This window comes from Macadamia integrifolia, unplaced genomic scaffold (genome assembly GCF_013358625.1).
Source record: "Macadamia integrifolia cultivar HAES 741 unplaced genomic scaffold, SCU_Mint_v3 scaffold1326, whole genome shotgun sequence".
NCBI lineage: Eukaryota > Viridiplantae > Streptophyta > Magnoliopsida > Proteales > Proteaceae > Macadamia > Macadamia integrifolia.
The window spans coordinates 69633-80429 of record NW_024868161.1 but is presented as its reverse complement, the minus strand read 5'-3'; positions in this window follow the sequence as shown (position 1 = coordinate 80429).

Below are 10797 nucleotides of genomic sequence, written 5' to 3'. Positions count from 1 at the left end.
ATCCCTCAAAAAGGTTGGACTTGACATTTGACTGCTCCATTAATAAGGATAGAGTATAGAACTGATAGAAAGGCCTTTCACGGACAACAAATCCTTTAACTATAATCATGTGCATGTTGTCATTGCCTATGTCAAGTTCGTAGTTATACCCTCCACACCAAAACTCCATAGATGCAAAGAAACTTAGTGCAGGCTAGAGAGTTCAAGCTATTGCTCCTCCTTGCTTTTGCATGGATTCAGATCAGGCTTTCTTTTTTACACCCCCCCCCCACCAAAAAAATTCAGGCTTTCTCTATATATGAACAAATATCTTTGTCCTATATTTGCAATTGCAACATGATTATTTTAAGCATGACATACTAGTGAAAATCAAAATTAATAATTCATAAAAGGGAAAAAAAAATGTGTGTACCTAGTGCATGAGGCACCCGCCACTACAGGGTCTGGGAAGGGTCATAATGTACGCAATCTTAAAAAAGAGGGTTAATGATTCATAGAGAAAGTGAATAAACGTTAGGTTCAACATTGCTAAATCTAGAAGGTCCCTACAAGATTCGTTGCATAAATCCTCAATTTCAACATTCTGCATGGCAAAAATTCATGGAGTAAGTAAATGGAAATTGTGTACCAAAAAAGTATATACATGGAATTTTTTTTTTTTTTTTTTTTAATAAAAGGAAGAACATCTGATGTTGTAGAACTCTGCCATTTGTTTATGTGGTACTCCCTTTGTTTTTACCAAAAAAAAGGTACTCCCTTTGTTAAGTATTCGATCATCATAAATTATCCATGGTCTCTTTTATAAATGGTCCGTTTTTTATGGTCGGTTGGATTCTTATCTTTAATCAAGCTATATCAAACGGACCTTAAACATAATAATTTATTTTTAAATGATCTCTAGTCAGACTATAAACGTGCCAAACTGAGTAAAAAGACTTTAAACATGTCAAACTATGATCAATTGATCAATCCCAATCGGGTATCTATCAGGATGCTCACATCAAGAATAATCGAATATTAGTCGAAACCACTGAATTAGTTTCAGGTTTTCCCTTCAAGCCTATCAGTGCGGGACTGAAATTGACACCCCTAAATTCTACTACTTATGATGTTTATAGGATCTCTCTTTTTGGGTTCCTATAATCCAAACTGAACCTTATTCCTCCTAAATTCTACTCTATGATGATATATAGTCTCTAATCTCTGTATGATATATAGGATCTCTCTTTTTGGGTTCCTATAATCAAATCTAAACCTTATTCCTATTTCGGTCCTAGTAGACTTTTGGATGGGAAGAATAGTAGATGTAGGAAAGGGTTGGTTGGCCTACAAACTCTTTGAACTCACCCAGTGTTCATACATGTGTGGTTGTATTAATTTTAACTATATTATCTAAGCCTTTTGTGCCTCGCTTCTATGTCAGTAGTAGAAGCTTCCATGTATCTATCAAAAGAAAATAAAAAAAATTAAAAATAAAAACCCTTATATGTAAGGGGTGACGTTTAGAAGTTGGCTTCTCATTCAGGATTTTAAAGTGAAGCATGAGAAGTTTAGCCAAACATGCATCCACTAATTCTACAAGGGAAAGGTAAATGTAACTAAATGTAGTGGTTGTTCCAAGGTGGCCCCAAGTCCAAATTTCTTACATATTTTCATCATAGTATTACATAAGTTATCCCTAAGAATAGTGGTAGGTTTGTCACCACTCACAGCCATTATATAAATCTATAAAATAAAAAATAATATATATATATACACATCATACATGTAAATCTTTTAAGGAAGTGTTCTATAAGGGAGTACCGTTCTTGTACATACACGGGAGCTAATAGAAGTGCACAAAGAAATATATACAAAGGCGTTATTTTCCATTTCATAGGGAGAGGGCCGATTATTTTGCCACCCATTTATCTGGGTTCAAGGACCACATTCCCCACAAAACAATTTTCCTATTTTCTTATACAGTTTTGTATGATTGATAATTGAAAACTTCAATCATTACAGTCACACCACTCCAAACAAAATTGAAAGTGAATCACCATTAAAAATCAAATTTGTGCATCTATGAATCTATTCAACATCAGTTCAATAAAGTCAAAGTTTTTTTTTTTCGATTAAAATTTAAAAGATAACTGGAAATATCAATATTTGAACTTGCACTCAGATATGAGTTAGTTTGGTCATAACCATATGTGATATACTGATATCCTATGCAATAGAAGTACTATATCGTTGTTGGGTAAGAGATAAAAATGGGTATAAACAAATAAGTATAAACATCCATAAAAAGAGGAATCATTCTCTAATTAGATAATAGTTGATCAAACTTGACCTAGAGAATTCAACAACAATAAAAGTGTCATTATTATATTAAAGATATTGAGGCTTGCTGGCATTTTCCTATCATGTGACTTTGGTCCTAAGGATTGATTATTTCACATCAACATCTCTTTATAGCATAGTCGAATCCCTTATTTCTAATCTTTCTCTACTCAAGTCTAAGAAACAAAGCTTTGTTTCCATCTTGTTACATTTTACAATATTTGGATAATTAGTTATGTCAATAAATACGACCAACCAATAGGGAGGAAACATGCATACGGGCCACGGATCGATATCATAGTAGGATATGTGTACAACGCCTTCCTCCCCATGCAATTAGGTATCGACGTCTGCAGCCGTCGAGAGGATAACCCTACTATCAGGAGAACTACCCACGACTCTCCATCATCGCCCCTTACAGGGCTTAAGGCAATGAGTCTAGCCATGATAGGGAAGGTGGCTACAGCCTCAAGTAACCATCAGCACCAGTAAGAATAAAATGGGAGAGGAAATGCAGATTAAGGTACAGTCACTCATGCACTTTCATTACTCTTCCCTTCTCACTATGCTAGGATTTCTGACTTAAGCATCAGAGAGTCCTTCTATCGAAACCTCACTCGGTCATCATTCTTTTATTTTTTATATGCATATCTGATCGAGCAAAAACCTACAACATCAGATTGGCGTCGTCCATGCAAACCAAAGAAAAACATCCCTAATACGTACGTGAGTTATAGCGATGATGAAAGGAACAAGGACATATAAGAATAAAGATCCCCAACGAAGTCGAGCCCCTTGTGCCGCCTCCATTGCTGGAAGGTCATGAAAAATAAGTAGTAGACTATCGGAACAGGCAGGGGCAACAAGGAAGCAATACTCCCTACAGGAATAAGAGGAAGTAGGAGGAACAAAGCATACCTTGGAGACGATGGGTATACTTGTTTCTTTGTGTTGCATAGACCTGTCATTGTCACACGTTTTATGCCTATGTAAGTAGAATGACTTATTTTACATTCACTAGAAGCGAAGTGTCTCATACAAGTGGGGGTAAATAAAAGAGGCTACAAATGATGTTACACCATACATATGTTCAGGAAAAACCCTTTCGTTAAAGCCCACATGGGGTTGACATAAAACGAATTATGGACTTTATTATATTATAACCTAACAGTGTTTTATGCGAAAACCCATATGGATCTTATATTTTAAACTAGGGTGAAACATGTCGAGTGAGGCTAGGTTTCTTAAAACCCCAACCAAACTTAGGTCTCCAAACTCAATCCATTCCCAATCCAACCCTGTCGGGTTCTTGGAAGGTCCTGTATTTTTATTTATTTATTTATTATTATTTCTTTTTCTCACAAAGAGTCACGAATGTTTTTTTTTTTTCTTACAAAGGATCAGAAATCTTAAGCCTATACTTACCAAAGGGGGTGGTGAGATGTTAAGTCTATGCCAATGCTTGTCCACCCTTAATCCGCAAATTTGGTTTTAAACTGCCATCACCACATCTCCCATAAATTGGACAGATCAAATTTTGGCCCCTATATCTAAAGCTTATATCAATACATGATAGGAGACACACAAGACAACCTATGTAAAGAAAAGAGTGGACATAGTTTGGTCATTTGGTCGTCTTAGCTCAATAGGTAAGAATACATGGCTTATGTAATACATGATGTAGGCAAGTCTTATGAACAATTTGCGTAATCTTGTATAACATATGATGTGGGCCTAGGGGAAGGGGAATATTATTACTAAACATAATAATAGCTCAAGGTTAAAATCGGGCCTGGCCGGGCTGGGCTGGGCTGGGTTGGACTGCGCCGAACTGGGTCTAGGTCTCAACTCAGGCCCAACCCAATCCTGATCAGGGTTGGATCGAGCTCGGCTGGGCTGGGTTGACACTCATAACCGGGTCCATAACCAAGTTAGACAGGCTTCGAGGCAGGTTTAGGCTCTTGGGGCTAAACTTACACTCTTATTTTAAACCCAATAAATTCTAGTGCAACCAATGGCGACCTAATGGTTGAATTACCAGCCCTAAAACCCTCCATAAACTTAAAACCTCTAATAATTGATAATTTGAGAAATTATTATCTCAAGGCCCGATTATGCATTTATTTGTGTTGGGCCCATTGGAGAGTCCAAATATTAAATTTAGACCTTCAAGTATCCCAAACAGTAGTTTTGACTTAGATGGGACCCACATAATATTGTATTAGAGTAAAATTGAATTCTGAGAATTACAATGGGCTTACAATTTTATTTTATTTTGAAAAATTTACATCTATCACCCCTAGCCTTTGCCCCAATTACATCATGCCCTCTAGTTTCGTCTTTTATATTCAAACCCAAAAAACCAACAGACGTTCTATGAGTGAAACCCTAAGTCACACCAAATTTTATTTAATGCCCATATTACCATTCGTTAATGTGGTTTGATCATTTTACCCTCTCAACACGAACGCCATCTTCCATGTCACCCATTTTCTCTCTGGTAACGTCATGTACGAACCTATCATCTCCGGCGAACTGCGAGGAGAATATCTTCAATCAGGCGATCTCCAGGTAGCAATTGCTCTCTCTCTTTCTCCTCTGTGTGTATTTCACTTTTGCACGCTTCATAAAGCTTGTTCGCTCTTATCGGATCTCTTGAACGGTAGAAACGCACATGGGTTGGTTGTGAAACTTGGGTTCCAATCAGATCTATTCCTGCAAAATACAATAGTTCATATGTATGCCAGCTCTGGTTCAATGGATGATGCTCGCGGCTGTTCGAGAAAATGACGGAGAGAGATATTGTAACGTGGAATATCATGATTACCCAGTTGACAAAACATGGACAGGTTGATGAGGTCGAAGAATTGTTCGATAAAATGCCTGAGAAAAATGTGAGGTCGTGGACGTCAATGATTGTAGGTTATACCCAGTGTGGTAAGCCGAAGAAGGCAATTGATTATTTCATGCAGATGGAAGAGGCTGGGTTCAAACCCAATGAGGTGACAATTGTGGCTCTTCTGGCAGCTTGTGCTGATTTGGGTGCATTGGATTTGGGTAAAAAGGGTTCATCAGTACTCAAACAGATGTGGATTCAAGAGGAATGTTCGCGTCTGCAACACTTTGATTGACATGTACATCAATTGTGGATGCCATGACGATGCACACAGAGTCTTCAATGAGATGGAGGAACGAACAGTGGTGTCTTGGCCAGCCATGATTGGTGGGCTTGCAATGCACGGCCAGGGCGAGGAAGCCCTGAGCCTCTTCTTCAGAATGACCCAACTAGGCCTCAAGCCCAATGCAGTCACCTTCGTAGGCCTTCTACATGCTTGTAGTCACATGGGTTTGATAAATGAAGGTCGCAAGTTCTTTGCCGGCATGATTAGCGATTACAGGATTACACCCGAGATTGAACAATGGTTGTATGGTGGATCTACTAAGCCGGGCTGGTCTACTTGAAGAAGCTCATGAGTTCATCTTGAAAGCCTCTGCTTGTTCGGAATCAAGGCTGGCGATCACGGCTTCAGTTGGCTGTGGTGAGCTGCACCGAGCTCTGTAGATTGTAGTTGCACAACTGTGAAGGCACCGGTGACGGTGCCTCTTCTTCTTCCTTTGTAAGGTGCTTGCCTCGTCTCCAAGAATATAATATGGGTAATTTTTCATCACATCTTAACTTGCTAAACAAAAAGGTGGCTCACCGGCCGCCGCCCATATAGATCAGAAACGGAGACAGAGAAGAAGAAGCGGGGTAGAGGCCGGGAGAGCGGATCATCTGATCGTACGAGCAGATGATTTAAACTGGTCTTACAGTTTAAGGATGCCATGTGTCCAACATCCTTACGGAGATAACGTTCCATCGTTATTTATTCAAAATTTTACATCTTTATTTGTTTTTCCTATTTTTAAGGAATTCCAAATTATTCAGATTTTATTAACCTATTTTATCTCCTTTATTTAGGGAGAGCTTCAAATCGTGGATATGTATCCCAATTATCTCATTTTTTTTTATCTTCCACATATATCCTTTTTTATCTTCCACGTATCTCCTTTTTTATCTTCCACGTCTCTTTATATTCTAGTAATCCGACTCATTAACCTTCTACCCAAAAAAAAAAAAATCCCACTCATTAACCCATCTCCCCTCATTTATCCCACTTTAATTGGAATTAGAATTGGAATTGGAATTAGAATTGAACGTTAGAAAAACAATCTCTTAAGATAAACCATTACAGATTAATTTATTTATTCAAAATTTTACATCTTTTTTTGTTTTTCCTATTTTTAAGGAATTCCAAATTATTCAGATTTTATTAACCTATTTTATCTCCTTTATTTAGGGGGAGTTTCAAATCGTGGATATGTATTCAATTATCTCATTTTTTTTTTCTTTATCTTCCACATATCTCCTTTTTTTATCTTCCACGTCTCTTTATATTATAGTAATCCGACTCATTAACCCATCTCATCTCATTTATCCCACTTTAATTGGAATTGAACGTTAGAAAAACAATATCTTAAGATAAACCATTACCGATTTTCATTAGTTAAATATATATATATATATATATAAAAGTAAATATATATTTGTTTCAATTTTATCTCCAAAATTTTCAAATGGAGTAGTATCCTCTCTCTCTCTCTCTCTCTCTCTCTCTCTCTCTCTCTCTCTCTCTCTCTCTCTCTCTCTCTCTCTCTCTCTCTCTCTCTCTCTCTCTCTCTTCGTTTTTCTTCAATTTCAAACCTTTTTAGTAATTGGAGTATTGTTTTTTGTCGTTTTCTCCAATTTCAATCCTGTTAGTAATAAAAAATTTCCAATGGAGTAGCAGATTATGTGCATGTTTGAGTGCATGCTGATCATTGTCTCTATGGGTGAAGATCATCTACAATGAAGCATAAGAAATGCGAGAAAAGAATTGGCTAAAGGTACGCAAAATCTTCTTGAAGAGGAATTAGATCACTCATTGTCAATTCTTATGAATAAAAAGTATAATAAAAGAAAAATAATAATAGTTTAACTTAAATTAGAATTTACGAATATATCTACCAAAATAAAGAATATAAGAATATACATAAAACCTTAATACAACCTCCAATTCCAAATCAAGTGGAGACCAATGTGAGGCAATCCCCACACTTCAAGCTGCGATTTAGCTGATCCAAATTTCTAAAAAAAAAAAAAAAATTGATCCTTATCGAAATTAGAACCAGATGGATTGATGAGTTCGATTACTATACTCAAGCTTGTAATGGTTTTCAGCCATCAGCCATATATGTACTCACACATGATCAATAAAGTGATGGTTGAGAATCCTAATGAGAGAGAGAGAGAGAGAGAGAGAGACGTGGAAGATATCCACGATTTAAAGCTCCCCCTGAGATAATAAAGGCTAATAAAATCTGAATAATTTGGAATTCCTCAAAAATAGGGAAAACAAAAGAAGATGTAAAATTTTGAATAAATAAATTAATCGGTAATGATTTATCTTAAGAGATTGTTTTTCTAACGTTCAATTCCAATTCCAATTTTAATTCCAATTAAAGTGGGATAAATGAGGGGAGACGGGTTAATGAGTCGGATTTTTTTTTTTTTTGGTAGAAGGTTAATGAGTCAGATTACTATAATATAAAGAGATGTGGAAGATAAAGGAGATATGTGGAAGATTAAAAAAAAAATGGGATACATATCCACGATTTGAAACTCCCCCTACATAAAGGAGATAAAATAGGTTAATAAAATCTGAATAATTTGGAATTCCTTAAAAATAGGGAAAATAAAAAAAGATGTAAAATTTTGAATAAATAAATTAACGGAACATTACCTCCGTAAGGAGGTTGGACACATGGCATCTTTAAACTGTAAGACCAATTTAAATCATCTGCTCGTACGAGCAGATGATCCGCTCTCAGGGGCTGGGAGCTAGGGTTCCAAAATTAGTCCTTGGGTTCTTTTTTTTTTTTTTTTTTTTTTTAGAATGACTAGAAGGGTAATTAAATCTTTTTATTTAAAAATTAACAAGTCTCTCACGGTGTTAGTTTGAGTGGATTTAAATGTAATAAACAAAACACTACGGGAGGTGGATGTAAATTTTCCTTTTATTTTTAATGTTAGAAATAATAGGCTCGTAAGTTGGTATTGCATATTTTGAATCTTGTCTAGGGGGGCTAGAAAATGTCAATTAGGCCAACCCGTCGCTAGAAAAAGTTAGGGTCAATTAGGGCCAATGAAGGCTAACCTAGCCCCGCACAGCCTAGCCTAATCAGGGTCAATCAGGGTTGTGGTAGATGGGGCTGAGCTCAATGTTATCTGGATTAGGGGTGAAAGTTTGGCCTTGATAAACTGAACCCGCCCTGAGCCCGAACAGGGCTTGGGCCAAGTTTTTTAACCCTGAGGCAGGTTAGGGTTGAAAAACCCCAATCCTGGGTCAAAGTTGGGTTGGGCTCAGGTTGAGGCCTTAGCCCGGTCCAAGCCGACCCAAAATTTAACCATGAATTTTTATATTAGAATTTAGGGTTCCTATTGGTATTTTATTTTTTGTATAATTTTTTAATGTATAAGATATGAATGGAAAAAGTAGGTCAATCAAGGTTAATTCAAACATTGCAGAAGTCAAGGTCAATCCAACCTAGCCCAGCCCGACCCAAACAGGCCCTGACAGGGTCAATTAGGGATGGGTTGGGTTGGGCTTGGATTGAATTTTGAGGATATAGATTTGGGTTAGGGTTTCAAGAAACTGGCCCAACCTGGCCCTATTTCACCCCTAGTCAGGACCTAGGTTGAAATATCTCAACCTGACCTCAAGGCCGAGTTGGACTTGGGTTGAGTTAAGAGGACTCAAGGTTAGGTTAGGGTTAACAAAACATGGTCGTGTTTCACACCTACTTGGTACCAAATAATTTTTTTGCCATTCACATTAACTAACCATGAACCACAATGACTTGTTCAAAGCTAACTCGTACGAGTTAGCGCCTCCAATGGCACTTGTGAAAAAAAATGATGCCTATCTTGAATGCTCAAAAAACAAATATTTGTAAAGAAAGATAAGCTTACCAACAAAAGAAAAAGGAAAGATAAACCCAAAATGCGGGTGATTCCAATGCATCTTGTCTCACATCCCACATGTGGGTCTCACACTCTCTCCCCTTGTTATATACATCCCTGAATGATTTGATCTCCACCCCCTCATTAGTAACAAATTGTACTTAGGTGAAGCCCGGATTCTCTGCATGGCCATTGGGTGTCATTAGCATGCGGTGGTTGTGAGCACTAAAGCGTACACCTCAAGGTGCTCCTAGCCACCAGATGCTCATTGCACCAGGTGTAGTTAGGAATGTTGTTGTATGGTTGTCCTTGTTGGCAACCCGACCACGTGGCAGTGATGACGTGACCAGTTTGGGTGATGTGAATGAAGATGATGATATGACAGTATCCAGTGTCACCAATGAGATAACAGAACCACTTGGTATTCATGAAGTGGTTTGATACATCCTTAATATGTGGTGCGGGTTTCTGGGTCAAAACTGGTAAAATTGACCTATTTATGCTTGGGAGCATTTTTGACAATGAAAATGACATTTTTTGAAGATTATTTCTTCATAAAAAAGATAGATTATAATTTATCTAATCCAATGCATCTGATTTTGTCGCATTCCGATACTATATGAAGAAATTATGACATTTGTGGCAGTCGAGGGTAGTTTTGAAATTGAAGATGAATTTTTTAAAGGAAGTGTTCTCCATGTAACGATACGAAAAAAATTCGATCTTTCCAATGGTTCTGATTTCATCGCGTTCCGATTCCGTATGAGAAAGATGCGTCATTAAAAATGTTTAAGGGCATTTTTATCTTTTATATGCGAGATTCAGATGATCAGGCCTTCTGGAAAGTCGTAGAGTATCCAGTCACCGTTCCAACGCACTTCGTTTCATCTTGATTGGATATCGTATGAAAAATTTATATATGTTTCTATGAAGCTGATTCAAAAATCCAAGCCGAAAATTCATCAGTTGCTCTCAGTGTTGGGTGGATTTTTCGGAATTTAATTTTGAAATTTGAAGGGCTTCTATGTAATTTCAATATTTTGAAGGTCTGAGTTGCAGGGGGTCTTTAAGCACTGAAATATATGAAGGCATGGGCTTGATTGTAATAAAAAGGAGTAAAGGGAAATGAAATGGATGGTCCAAATTCGACCGCGTAGGCTTGATGCCCATCCAAAGGCTGCTGAGATTTTGCACTGACATGGATAAGATAGATGCTTGAGCATGGAATTTGATTGGTTAGGTGCATAAGCTTTGATGCTCTGGCGCTACACCTTATCAAGGTTTGTTGTGGTACTTCGCGCGTACATAGAAGGTATTAAAAAGATTCTAATCTAAAGGATCTCATGAGATCTGATTAAAGCCAATCTTGAAGGATTCGGATCCAATGATTGATAAGCCTTTCACTTTTGTGAGTGGGAGACAAGTTCCCTTAA